Source organism: Theropithecus gelada, chromosome 4, assembly GCF_003255815.1.
Source record: "Theropithecus gelada isolate Dixy chromosome 4, Tgel_1.0, whole genome shotgun sequence".
Classification (NCBI taxonomy): domain Eukaryota; kingdom Metazoa; phylum Chordata; class Mammalia; order Primates; family Cercopithecidae; genus Theropithecus; species Theropithecus gelada.
In genome coordinates, this window is record NC_037671.1 from 55,700,278 (window position 1) to 55,714,725 (window position 14,448).

A 14,448-nucleotide genomic window follows, 5' to 3' on the forward strand; every position below is an offset into this window, starting at 1 on the left:
TCACGGATCAACTGAAGTCATATTTAACAAGAGTCACTCCCCTCTGACAATGCTTTGCCTGCATAGCTCCACTACTGCTCGATTTCATTCTGTAGACTGCACCCAGGGCTAGGTTTCGACATCTGGAAGTGAGTTTTCAGCAGACAGCTCCATCAGGGCTGTAACGATAGCTGAACGGAAAGAAGGAGCTCATATCTTGCAGTATCAGCTCTTCCCTATATCATGACCAAAGGACAATTCCCGGTAGTGTCTTCTGCGGAAAAACGCGAGACCCGCTCGCCAGGAACCCATCACTGCCCAGCAGCGCCCTGGTTCGGCAACCTAGCCTCGCCGCTCCGCGGACCAACACAGGCCCCGCCCCCAGAGCCGCCCGAAAAACCTGGACGGTGGAGATCCGCATCGGGGGATGCTGTGCGGTCTTGAGGCCAAGCTGAGCATGCTCGGAGAGCCGGCCTGTCGCGGGAGGAAGCGGTGTGGGCCGCGGGCGGTGCACGCCGCGCCGTTGTTGTGATACAGCCCCCGCCACGTGACTGCGCGGGCCCGCCTCCCCCGCGCGCGGCACCGCCTCTCCGTGACTCAGCATTCTGTGCGGGCTCCGAGCCGGAGGTCAATCCGGGGGAGGCTTCTCAGGGCAGAGTCTCAGTCCATCACTCCTGACCTCTGGGCTGCTGCTGCTGCTGGTATTGCAGCAGTCGTTTCAGACACGATGGGTTTCGGGCCTCTAAGGACCAAAAAATACATCACTTTCCCTGTGGTCACGCCATTCCCAGTTTCCCCTGAGTCAGCGACTTCGCGAGATCAAATAAAACAGAGAGAGTGCCTAGGGGACTCTGAGGAAGGCACTTCTAGGTCTTCTGCCCCTGCCTTTACCGCTCTCTTTGGCTTAAGTATCCTTTCACCTTGGTGGTCTGTTGCGTGGGTACCAGTATATCGCACTCTATGCCAGGTACTTTGAGCTGGTATCCGTAAAACAGTACTAATTTTTGCCACATTTTATAAGTGAGGCAACTGAGATCCAGTAATACTAAGTAACAGGTAGTGGCTAAGTCGGGATTTGAACTCCAGTGATATTTCAAAGCTGTCTACTACACCACTCAGCCTGGGTGAAGCTGGTGGCTGCCTTCAGTGTGATTCTTCCTGGGACTTGATGCCAACCTTCATTACATCCTTTCTTCTCCCTTGACACACCCTTTCCCCAAAACCCGCGGATCTGCCTCTGAAGTCCTTAAGATTTCTGTCTGTTAAATTTCTTAATTGGTAGAAACAAATGGTTATTTCCTAACTTCCGTGTACATGTTAAAGAACAAAAGATATAGAAGGAATTTTCTCCCTACATTTGAATTATACTTGAAATTTGGCTTGATCTTATTCAAGAAGATCCCTGGGGGCTTTATGATGGAAGAGCAGTAACCAAAAGGCTGGGGCTTTGGCCCCAACTCAGAGGGCTACCTGCTGGGTCAATCTAAGCAAAGTTGTGATAATCGTTGGAGAGTCCTTTCCTCTCATCTGTTCAAATGAGAGTCTGGAGGAGATAAAGTTTCCCTTCCAGCCCTAAACATTCTCTGATGTCATTACTAAAATTAGTTGAAAGGGTTCAAATCTTTTTGTATTGTGTAGTTTTTGTAATACATGCTGCTGATGTGTGCTATTGTCATTGTCAAAAAAGCAAGGAACCTCTTTTGACCTTTTTCAAGCCAATTTTTAGTTTACATGGATTTTTGAAAAATATAAATGTGCTTATTTTCATGTAGAGTTACAAAAGGTCTGTGAAGTTCAAGTGAAGAACTTTTTTAACATGGAGAAGTCTGTGCTAAAGAAGATGGGTAGGAGTCAAAAGGGGGCAAGATTAAAGATGTGGGAACGAGAAAGGATGTTTTCAGAAGCAAGATACCTTGGGAGACCTGACTTGTTGGGATCCAGAACACATGGGTAGTGGTGAGCTTTTTTTTCTAGAAAAATCTCATTGTCTTCTTACGCTAAGAAAGAAGATAAAGATGCCATAGTAATGTGTTGGGACGGTTCGAGCGATATCTGAGTCCTGTAGACTCATTCTTCTCGCTGGAGAATAATTAAAGATAACTTTTTATTATGGACATTTCCAATAAAGCATAAAAGTTGAGAGAACATAGTGTAATGACTCTTCATGTACTTTTTTCTTTCCTTTTTTTTTTTTTTTTTTTTTGAGATGGGAGTCTCGCTTTGTCACCCAGGTTGTAGTGCAGTGGCATGATCTTGGCTCACTGCAACCTCCACCTCCTGGGTTCAAGCAATTCTCCTGCCTCAGCCTCCCAAGTAGCTGAGACTACAGGCGCCTGCCTCCATGCCCAGCTAATTTTTGTATTTTCAGTAGAGACGGGGTTTCATCATTAGCCAGGGTGGTCTTGAACTCCTCACCTCAGGTAATCTGCCAGCCTCGGCCTCCCAAAGTGCTGGGATTACATGTGTGAGCCACTGTGCCCGGCCTTAGTTTTTGTATTTTTAGTAGAGATGGGGTTTTGCTATATTGGCCAGGCTGATCTCGAACTCCTGACCTCAGGTGATCCGCCTGCCTTGGCCTCCCAAAGTGCTGAGATTACAGGTGTGAGCCACTGCACCCAACCTCTTCATGTGCTTGTTATTCACCTTTGTATGTTTCAGTTATTTACCTCCTCCCATTAGTTTAAAAGAAATCTCACTCAAGTCTGATCTCAGGATCTCAGCTCTAAGTGAAGGTTGAAGAAAGAAAGAGGAATGTAGAAGATGAGGTTTGAGCAGCTGATATGGGAGGTGATCTAGAAAGATGGAAAGTAATGACCAATACCCTAATACCCGTAAACCAAAAATAAAATCCTAAGCCCTCCAACTAACTGAATGAACCACTCCTCTAGGCCAAGAACATTCTAAAGTAAACCTGAGGCCAGGCACGGTGACTCACACATGTAATCCCACCACTTTGAGAGGCCGAGGCAGGCAGATCACCTGAGGTCAGGAGTTCAAGACTAGCCTGGCCAACGTAGCGAAACCCCGTCTCTACTTAAAATACAAAAATTAGCCAGGTGTGGTGGCATGTGCCAGTAATTCCAGCTACTTGGAGGCTGAAGTAGGAGAATCGCTTGAACCAGGGAGGTGAAGTTTGCAATGAACCAAAATCGCGCCACTGCACTCCAGCCTGGGTGACAGAGTGAGACTCCGTCTCAAAAAATAAATAAATAAATAAATAAGAGAAAGTAAACCTGGAATATGAAACACTACTTCAGGCCATGATGGAATAGGTGATCGGACATGCCTAATTATAACATCCTCTCTGAATTTCAGACATAGCTGACCAGCATTAACATTGAAACAGAGACCCGAAGACTAACTAAACAGATTCTTTGGAGCAATAAAATACCAACATGATGGATAACAGGCCCTGAAGCTATCAAGTGTTTTATCCCAAAATACAGTTCTTTGACATATTTTGAAATGGCCCTGCAAAGCTGTTTCTTGTGGGGAAAATCTACATCCTGTAGAGAATCCCCTTCCCTTTCCAGGTCTTTTTCCTGATCCAGAAGAGAATTAACGGAGTCTGGACCTTTTTTAGTCTCCCAACAAACATTTACAATCTGTTCTTTCTGAAGCCTGCTACCTGGAGGTTTCATCTGCATAATAAGAACCTTGGTCTCCACAACTCCTTATGTTAACCCAGACACTCCTTTGTATTGATTCTAGGTCCTTAGGTAAACTCAACCAATTGCCATTCAAAAAATCTTTGAATCCACCTATTCAAACATTAGAGGAGACATGGAACTGACCCTCTGATATTGTTTGGCTGTGTCCCCACCCAAATCTCAACTTGAATTGTACCTCCCAGAATTCCCACCTGTTTTGAGAGGGACCTAGGAGGAGGTAGTTGAATCATGGGGGCTGGTGTTTCCTGTGCTATTCTCATGATAGTGAATAAGTCTCACAAGATCTGATGGGTTTATCAGGGGTTTCCCCTTTTGCTTCATCCTCATTTTTCTCTTGCTGCCACCCTGTAAGAAGTGCCTTCTGCTTCCCACCATGATTCTGAGGCCCTCCCAGCCATGTGGAACTGTAAGTCCAATTAAACCTCCTTTTATTCCCAGTCTCAGGTATGTTTTTATCAGCAGTGTGAAAACAGACTAATATAGTAAATTGGTACCAGTAGAGTGGCGTGTTGCTGAAAAGATGCCTGAAAATGTGGAAGCAACATTGGAACTGGGTAACAGGCAGAGGTTGGAACAGTTTGGAGGGCTCAGAAGAAGACAGGAAAATGTGGGAAAGTTTGGAGCTTTCTAGAGACTTGTTGAATGGCTTTGCCCAAAATGCTGACAGCAATATGGATAATAATGTCCAGGCTGAGGTGGTCTCAGATGGAGATGAGGAACTTGTTGGGAACTGGAGTAAAAGTGACTCTTGTTATGTTTTAGCAAAGAGACTGGTGGCATTTTGCCTCTGCCCTAGAGATTTGTAGAACTTTGAGCTTGAGAAAGATGATTTAGGATACCTGGTGGAAGAAATTTCTAAGCAGCAAAGCATTCAAGAAGTGACTTGGGTACTGTTAAAGTTTTATAAGGGAAGTAGATCATAATAGTTTGGAAAATTTGCAGCCTGACTATGTGATAGAAAAGAAGAAAACCATCTTCTGGGGAGAAATTCAAGCCGGTGTCAGAAATTTGCATAAGTAGCAAGGAGCCTAATGTTAATCCCCAAGACCATGGGAAAAATGTTTCCAGGCCCTGTCAGAGACCTTCATGGCAGCCCTTTCCACCACAGGCCCGGAGGCCCAGGAGAAAAGAGTGGTTTTGCAGGCCGGGCCCAGGGTCCCCATGCTGTGTACAGCCCAGGGACTTGGTGCCCTGTGTCCCAGCCACTCCAGCCATGATTGAAAGGGGCCAACATACATCTCAGGCTGTGGCTTCAGAGGGTGGAAGCCCCAAGCCTTGGCAGCTTCCACGTGGTGTTGAGCCTGCAGGTGCACGGAAACCAAGACTGAGGTTTGGGAACCTCCACCTAAATTTCAGATGTATGAAAACGCCTGGATGCCTAGGCAAAAGTTTGCTTCAGGGGCAGGGGCCTCATGGAGTACCTCTGCTAGGGCAGGGCAGAAGGGAAATGTGGAGTCAGAGCCCCCACACAGAGTCCCTACTGGAGCACTGCCTAGTGGAGCTGTGAGAAGAGGGCTACCATCCTCCAGATCCCAGGATGGTAGATTCACTGACAGCTTGCACCATGCACCTGGAAAAGCCACAGACACTCAATGCCAGCCTGTGAAAGCAGCCGGAAGGGAGGCTGTACCCTGCAAAGCCACTGGGGCAGAGCTGCCCAAGACCATGGGAGCCCACCTCTTCCATCAGCGTGACCTGAATGTGAGACCTGGAGTCAAAGGAGATCGTTTTGGAGCTTTAAAATTTGACTGCTTCACTGGATTTCGGACTTGCATGGGCCCTGTAACCTCTTTGTTTTTGGCTAATTTCTCTCATTTGGAATGGCTGTATTTACCCAATACCTGTACCCCCATTTTATGTAGGAAGTAACTAGCTTGCTTTCGGCTTTACAGGCTCATAGGCAGAAGGGACTTGCCTTGTCTCAGATGAGACTTTGGACTGTGGACTTTTGGGTTAATGCTGAAATGAGTTAAGACTTTGGGGGACTGTTGGGAAGGCATGCTTAGTTTTGAAATGTGAGGACATGAGATGTGGAGGGGTTAGGGGTGGAATGATATGATTTGGTTGTGTCCCCACCCAAATCTCGACTTGAATTGTATCTTTCAGAATTCACGTCTGTTTTGGGAGGGACCCAGGGGGAAGTAATTGAATCATGCTGGCTGGTCTTTCCCATGCTATTCTCGTGATTGTGAATAAGTCTCATGAGATGTGACGGGTTTATCAGGGGTTTCTGCTTTTGCTTCCTCCCTGTTTTGTCTTGCTGCTACCATGTAAGAAGTGCCTTTTGCCTCCCACCATGATTCTGAGGCCTCCCTAGCCATGTGAAACTGTAAGTCCAATTAAATTTATTTTTCTTCCCAGTCTCAGGTATGTGTTTATCAGCAGTGTGAAAATGGACTAATATAGCCCCCTCACCCCGAGTTGTCTCATGTTTCCCAAGCGGTCTCACATTTTCAGGGCACGTTTCTGGACTGAACCACCTACATCTTTCATGTATTCATGTCCTACATCCACCTAAAATGTATGAAACCAAGCTATATGTAGCCCGACCACCAGGGCACATGTTCTCAGGATCTCCTGGGGCTGTGTCACAGCCCATGGCCACTCATATTTGGCTCAAAATAAATGTCTTGAACTGTTTTATAGAGTTTGACTCTTTTTGTTGACATATCTTACCAGAAACCAATTTCTGTCATTCTAAATTTGGAGATGGTAGATGTTATCCAGTTTTTTCACTCCAAATTATCCAGGTACTGTTCCAAATTATTGGGCTTTGTATTTAAAAACAAAACCCAAAGCCGGAAAAACATGCTTGTCACATATAGTACAAATGATTTGACAATGGCTGGGCATGGATGATTAATATTGCTGAAATAGGCCAAGTATCAAAATGTGAGTAAGGTTGCTAAGGCACGCATTTACCTTTTTAAAGGTATCTGATGTTAGTCTCTGCCTTTTTTCTTCCATTTCATTCACCTTAGTTCACATAAATACGTGTAAAGTTCATTCTAGATTAGATAACACCAAATAATTGAACTTCGGCACACTATAACCTATCACTCATGGATGATGAGCTGTGAAAAAGTGCTAGCCATAATTACATCTATGTAGAAAGGCAACTGTACTGAATAATTGAGCAATTTTGCTTAGATAAGACCAGTTCCTAAAAGCAAAAAAACAAAAACGAAAACAAAAATGGTACTTCCTGAAAGTATTTTTTCTCATACAATACCCCCTGCCACTTATTTTAGTACTTAAACTTAAATGTAGTAGGTACCTTAAGGAAAAAAATTCAACTCACCTAAAAACTTATCTTACAATACACAGGACAGCCCCACAGCAAGAACTGTCCTACTCTAAATGTCAGTAGTATCAAGGTTGAGACACTCCTCTATATGTTGTGAAAGGAAAAGAAATCTCGGGACCTCCAAATCACTAAGCCCAGGGAAAAATCAAGCTGGAAACGATGTCAGGCAAATCTGCCTGCGTCTCATTTTGTTCCTAAATAAAATCGCTACAAAGACAAAAGGCTACATACCTCCTTTCACCATTTGCCTACAAGGAATTTCCTTGTGGACAAAGGGCAGACAGAAATCAAAGTCATCCCTCTGAGGCTCATCTGAGACAAATGCATATCTGATTGCTTCCTCTGCTCTATTGTTTATACAAAAATGCAGATTCAGTGAGCCAGACTAAATTGTGTATTTGGTGAAAGGCTGAGCAAAGACTCAAAAGAATCCCTCTCTGCTCCCCCCGACCCTGTGTGCCTTTCTGGACTGAACCAATGTACATCTTACACATATTGATTGATATCTCTGTCTCCCTAAAATGAAAAAAAGCAAGCTGTACCCCAACTACCTTGGGCACAAGTCGTCAGGACTTCCTGAGGCTGTGTCACGGGCACATCCTTAACCTTGGTAAAATAAACTTTCTAAATTGACTGTGACCCGTCTCAGATATTTGGGGTTCATAATGTATTACGATGAACTCTATTACACGAATGCTTGTCTTTAAATATTTGCAAGGATTTCCAAGATCATCAAAATGAATAGTTGAGAAGAATTGAACATTTATGATGGTTAGCGTCATTTTATTTGCAATGATCACAGGGACAAATATGTATATATAGTCACCTAGTATACTCCTCTCTACTGTGCTGATGGAGCCTGTGATGGGAGGGGTTAGGGCCGTTTCTTAATCCTGTTTCTGTTTTTCTTGTGGCCACTTACTAGTGAAAGGAAAATAAATCTTGGGGCCCCAACACCACTAAGCTAAAGGAAAAAGTCACGCAGGGAACTGTTTAGAGCAAACCTGCCTCCCATTCCATTCAAAGTCATCCCTCTGCTCACTGAGATAAATGGGTATCTGATTGCCTTCTTTGGAAAGGCTAATCAGAAACTCAAAGGAATGCAATCATTTGTCTCTCACCTACATGTGACCTGGAAGCCCCCTCCCTGTTTGAATTGTCCCACCTCACCAGACAGAACCAGTGTACATCTTACATATATTGATTGGTGTCTCATGTCTCCCTAAAATGTATAAAAACAAGTTGTGCCCCGACCACCCTGGGTACATGTTGTCATGCCTTCCTGAGACAGCATCATGGGTACGCATCCTCAACCTTGGCAAAATGAACTTTCTAAATTAACTGACACCTGTCTCAGATATTCAGGGTTCACATTTTGGCAACCATGAAGGGATTCTGAGTAGTTGTGCCTCTAACATTTGACAAATCTCCTATCAGTGCTTGGAACCAGCTCGAGCTATCTTTATGGTTCAAACCAATAGGACAATTTGCTGAAGCCTGGAAGCACCCCCTCCAGAGAATCCCCGATCTCCCAAAATTTGGTCGAGATCTAAAGTTTATTTTGTTGTACAACTTCCTTTGGAGTTTTACTTGCTTCCAATACAAGGCAAGCTTTTCCTGCTTCCATGTAGATGGAAGACAGGTAACTCCTTTATAGAGTTTCAGCTTGCTTCCAACAGAGAAGACAAATTTGAGATTTTTCCTGCTGCTAGGATGGTAGAGAGCAGTCTTCAGCCTGGGACTCATTCCTAAGTAAGTAACTGAATTGGGGTTTGTTTTGGCTAAAGTTAAGATGAACAACTAGCTGGTCTTAATTTCTCCTTACCATTAGAGCACTCAGTAATTGTACAAGTTGTGCCATTGTTTGGCTTAACTGCTTTTTTGTTGTTGTTTGTTTCTGTTTTTGTTGTTTCAGTCTTTTTCCCATTGGGTTTGGTCAACCTATCTGACTTGATCAAATCTGAAGGGAAGTTCCAAATTATGGGGAATAAGGCCTCTGAAGTGGCTAAATTCTCACAAAAGAAAAGAGAAAAGAAAAAAGGTGGTGTGGTGGAGGGAGAAAAATGGCCAGCAAAAGAAAAAAAAAATGTTTTTGATTTTGACTACTTGAGGAGTTTTCTTTACATAACAAGGCCACCTCTTTGCTAGCCAGACCAAACTGAAAGAGCAATGGCTGTTGCCCTACTCTGCAGTTCCATAGCTAAGGGTTCTGCTATCTTTTTTTTTTTCACCACAACAGCCTGATTTTGGTTCCTAAATCAAGCCCTTTCTGGTTTGATACTTGTTACTTCTGCAACAGCAGCAATTTGTTCAAGCTGAAATATGGTAATCAAATTTAAAAACTTTTTTAAAAGCAGCTCAATGGTTAAAAGTTAGCTTAATTAAAAGCTACCATCCAAGATATGTGTGTGTATGCATGTGTGTGTGTGTGGGGGGGGTGTTTGTATTTAAAAGGACATCGTGGTTTGTTTGTTTCTCTCCTAGGATCTCGTCTCTTTTTTTGAGCAAAAGATTTTTTTCTTCTCAGCTGGCTGAATTCTCTTTTCTTCATTTACTTCTGCTGTCTCTCCTTTCTCTTGCACCCTCTGCTGCATGAGGGGCCTAAAATAGTTTATAATAGCCTGGGGTTCCTTAAAGAAAATGGAGAAGGCACCAGACTCCCTATTGGGGTGAAACCTGTTTTTCCTTATGGAGCTCCAAGAGTGTAAACAGACAAGTTTGTCTCAGCTCTTAAACTGCTTGTGTTTGTATTGTGTTACCTGATTTATTGACTAAAATAGTTATTGCAACAGAGGCTACTCTTGGGTTTTTAAGGAGGAGTGTAATACACTTTGAAATGTCTTTTCTTAAAAAAAATTGTTTTAAGTGCACTGCAAAAGCATTACATGGTCTAGCCTCATAATAATTTTCTCTTTTTGGAGAGCCAGGATTTAGTGTGGGCTCTGCCCAGATTTCATACATCCAGTTAAAAAAGAAGTAATCCCTATCTGAATAAAATTGGTCTCCTCATACAATCCTATGATAGAGTTCTATCATTTTATGTTTGATTTGGCATCCATCTTTAGTCTCCCTCTAGCACCACTATACTTTTTCTGTCTGTACCTTGAGATGTAAATTTTGCTATCTGATTTTTCATCTAAGAGTTGTTTCCTTCAATATGCAGGTTTAGGGCTATTTAGCTGACAACTACCAGGCTAATGAAACAGGTTATAAAGACTTTGCAAGTCTAAGACAGGGTAAAACAAAAGGAGGTTTTAGAAATCTACAAAATGTATTTCTATCAGTATGCCTAATATGTCTGTGTACCTATGTGTTATGTACATGTTTCACTACTAAAAATATATGAGAGCTGTAATTAATTGGCTTACAGAAAAATAAAGGCACTTAAATCAAATGCTTTATCAGAAAAAAGAAAAGACTAGCCAAATGCTTTTTCAAGTTTACGTGACTTAAGTAAATTCTTTAATAAATAAGCTAGCTTTAAAATTATTGGCAAAATAATATTAGAAATGTCTTAAGAATTGCCATCATACATTTTTGTTTGCATTTATGGATCAAGTCATTTCATACTTATCCCTGCCAAATACTGTAAGGTGTCAAGATTTGGCATAGGGTTACAAAACTACAAACCCAGCCTAAAACAGAATGATCTTTGTTTGTGTTAATTTTTAATAAATAAGACATTGTCGGGCGTGGTGGCTCATGCCTGTAATCCCAGCACTTTGGGAGGCCGAGGCGGGTGGATCACGAGCTCAGGAGATCGAGACCATCCTGGTAAACATGGTGAAACCCCATCTCTATTAAAAACACAAAAATTAGCTGGGCTTGGTGGCGGTCGCCTGTAGTCCCAGCTACTTGGGAGGCTGAGTCAGGAGAATGGCGTGAACCCAGGAGGCGGAGCTTGCAGTGAGCCGAGATCGCGCCACTGCACTCTAGCCTGGGTGACAGAGCGAGACTCTGTCTCAAAAAAAAAAAAAAAAAAAGACATCGATATTGGTTTAATAAAAATAGCTACATCTTGAATTATTTAGTAAAATTACCATACCTTCTAATCTTATGGCTTTTGGGAGTGTAGTCCACAGGGAATAAGGTTTCTTTTGGGAAATGATTGTTATCATCTTTGTTTCAAAGTTAAACTAAACTACGTTCCTTCCACAGTTAGTTCGGCCTATGCCCAGGAATGAACAAGTATAGTTTGGAGGTTAGAGACAAGAGGGAGTCAGTTAGGTCATATCTTTTTCACTGTGTCAGTTATAATCTTGCAATGGTGACTTTCATAACTTTAAATGATGACTATCACAGTTTTCATAAATAATCTAGGTAAACAATTAAAATAATTAGGTAAATGTAATGGGATAAATACTTATAGATAAACTTGTCATAATTTAGAATCTAAAGTTGCATTAAATTAAACAATGGATATTTCATTATTTGGGTGTTTTCCAATGAAAATATATTGTAGGAAAATATTTTTTCTAAAAAACAAAATGTGTCCTTTTTAAAAGGTGAACAATTTTTGTCTAATTCAAAGCTCATTTCAAGGTTATATATAAAACAAGATAAAAGGAACAAGGAAATAAAGCAGATATAAAGAAAGTTGCAGAAATAAAAGATACTTTTTGGTAAGAAAGCTCAAAGAGAAATAATTTTATATGAGAAAGAATCTTGTATGGTGAATTTAGTCCTAGAATAAAATGACTGGTTGTTTAAGAAAGAGTGATGTTCAGGACAAACCAGAAAATCCAAGCATGTCATGAATCATCTGTGTAAGTCACAATAAGAGGATTTATTTAAAAAAAAAAACAAAAAAAAACTTTCAGCCGGGCACGATGGCTCACACCTATAATCCCAGCACTTTGGGAGGCTGAGGCAGGTGCATCACCTGAGGTCAGGAGTTCAAGACCAGCCTGACCAGCATGGTTTAGTAGAGAAACCTCATCTCTACTAAAAAATACAAAAAAATTAGCCAGGTATAGTGTCAGGTGCCTGTAATCCCAGATACATAGAAGGCTGAGGCAGGGAGAATTGCTTGAACCCGGGAGGTGGAGGTTGCAGTGAGCCAAGATTGCATCACTGCATGCCAGCCTGGGTGACAGAGTAAGACTCTGTCTCAAAAAAAACCAAAAAACAAAAAAACAAAAAAAACCCCACAAACTTTTATATGATCAAGTTGTGTATAATTAAAGAGAAATTAGAATAGTCTTTCTAGAAATTGGGTTTGATGTAAAAAAAAAAAACACACTTATCCACTAAAGAATTGATCAGAACAATACAGTTTTCTTAGGGGATTGATTTACTCTTTTTCTTTTTTTTTTTTTCCGAGACAGATTCTTGCTCTGTCACTCAGGCTGGAGTGCAGTGGCGCATTATCGGCTCACTACAACCTCCGCCTCCCAGGTTCAAGCAATTCTCCTGCCTCAGCCTCTCAAGTAGCTGGGATTACAGGCATCTGCCACAACGCCTGGCTAATTTTTGTATTTTTAGTAGAGACAGGGTTTCACCATGTTGGCCAGGCTGGTCTCGAACTCCTGACCTCGTGATCTGCCCGCCTCAGCCTCCCAAAGTGCTGGGATTACAGGCATGAGCCACCATGCCCAGCTGGATTTACTCTTAATAAATTGTAAGACATTTTAAGTTTTTAAACCCAGAGTTCAACTTTTATTGCATCTCACCATTTTTGGCTTTCTCTCCACTTTTAAAAGGTGTGAAATAGTAATGCTCACCTTCATCTCATTTTCAGCTCATATATGTTTTTTTTTTTCCCTCGAGTTCTGTTTGTTGTGGCCTGATGCTAACAATAAAGGTCTAAATGAAATGTTTTCTCCCAACGTAATATTCTGTGCACTGCAGAAGGTCTTTTGTTTTGCTTTTTGGTAACTTGACTAACAGATTTTACCTTTTATTGAAATAATTCCTATGCCATTATTATTAAGTTTTGGTTTGTTGAGAAAAAAGCTGAGATTAAAAGAAAATTTTTTAAAAATTAAAGTTATTACATCCATGTATCTTTCTGTATATGCTTTTAAACTACTTGTGACATTGAGTTACAGGGCTTTGACTCCTGGGTCTAAAAAGGACACAAAGTCTTGCTAAATCTTAAACACTGATAGCAATTAAAGCCTCATCTTCAGGCCTGGTAGAAGATGTCAATCAAAATAAACTGCATTCCTAAAACACAATGCCAGAAATTAAAGCTACTCAACCCCTCAAGGTCCAGGGACTGTTTTGTGGAATAGGTGGGTGTGTGAGATTGTAAGGACTGATTTTGATAGAGAAAATAAGTTCAGTTTCTCTATAAATTAATCATTAATGTCAAAGGCATACTGATGCAAGACCATCATATGGTCTCCTGTGTAGGATTAACAAGGTTTTCTGAAAGCACTGACCAACTCCTTAATAAAGGTTATAAAAGTTATAAAAGGCTTATGGAAGTTATGTCTTATGGTCAGGATTAAAATTTTATAGATTGTGTGTAAAATTTTGGAAAACAAATTTAATTGGCTTCATGCTGTTTTTATTACGGCTTGTTTGGGAAATTAAGTCTCCTCTCTGAAATAATGAAGGTTTTTGCCTTTTTTATTTTTAAATCCTTGAGTTATCACTTTGGTTAAATAAATGACTTTTTACAATGACCTGTGATCTTATTTTGTGATATCAAGCGTTTTTGACCTTTGATATTTGACAAACTTTCCAAAATCAAATTATAAATTATGTCTTTTTCTGACCTAATTAATCCTTTAAGATACTATGTTCCCTAAAGTCCAAAAATGACATATTTGGTTTATTTGATATGAAAATTATATAGGAACCATTGTCAAATATGAAATGGTATTTGGTTTTCTTTGGGCTGTATTTGTATAAATGTGTTATTGGTATCTGTTCCAAAATAATAGGAAACTCCTAAAATTCTGATATGACTTAGTGTATGTTATCACTAATTACAATTGTTATGTTAAATTATTGTATGCCACAGAGGTAACAAATTTTCTTGTCAATTGTGTCTTTGACTATGGCTGCCCTAAAACTTTGTTATCCATGGACAATTGTTGTCTTGTTTGTTCCTCTTTTGAAGGTAGTTTTATAATCAGTTATAAAACTCTTAACACATGTTCTTGAATGCAGTTTTCTGATAACTTTGGAGAATGTAACATCAGAAAAGAGGAAAAACTTTCAGGACTCATGGAGAGCTGAAGTGTTCACGAATATCAAGCAGAACAGAAATTAACTGCATGGACTGAACCAATAGAACACTGAAGTAATCTTTTTGGCTTTTTACACAAAATGTTGCTGATCCTTTGTTTTGGTTTTCAGAGTGAAGGAAACTTTTCTTTTGAACTATTGACAGCTTTTAACAAGTATACTCCTATGAACAAAATTTGGAACTTAGTTGTTTCTCTCTACCTGATTTCTCCAAAATTTAGAAACTATTTGTGAGTATTCATGACTTATGGCAATATAGTTATTTGCATAAGTGAAATAAGAATCTGTTTT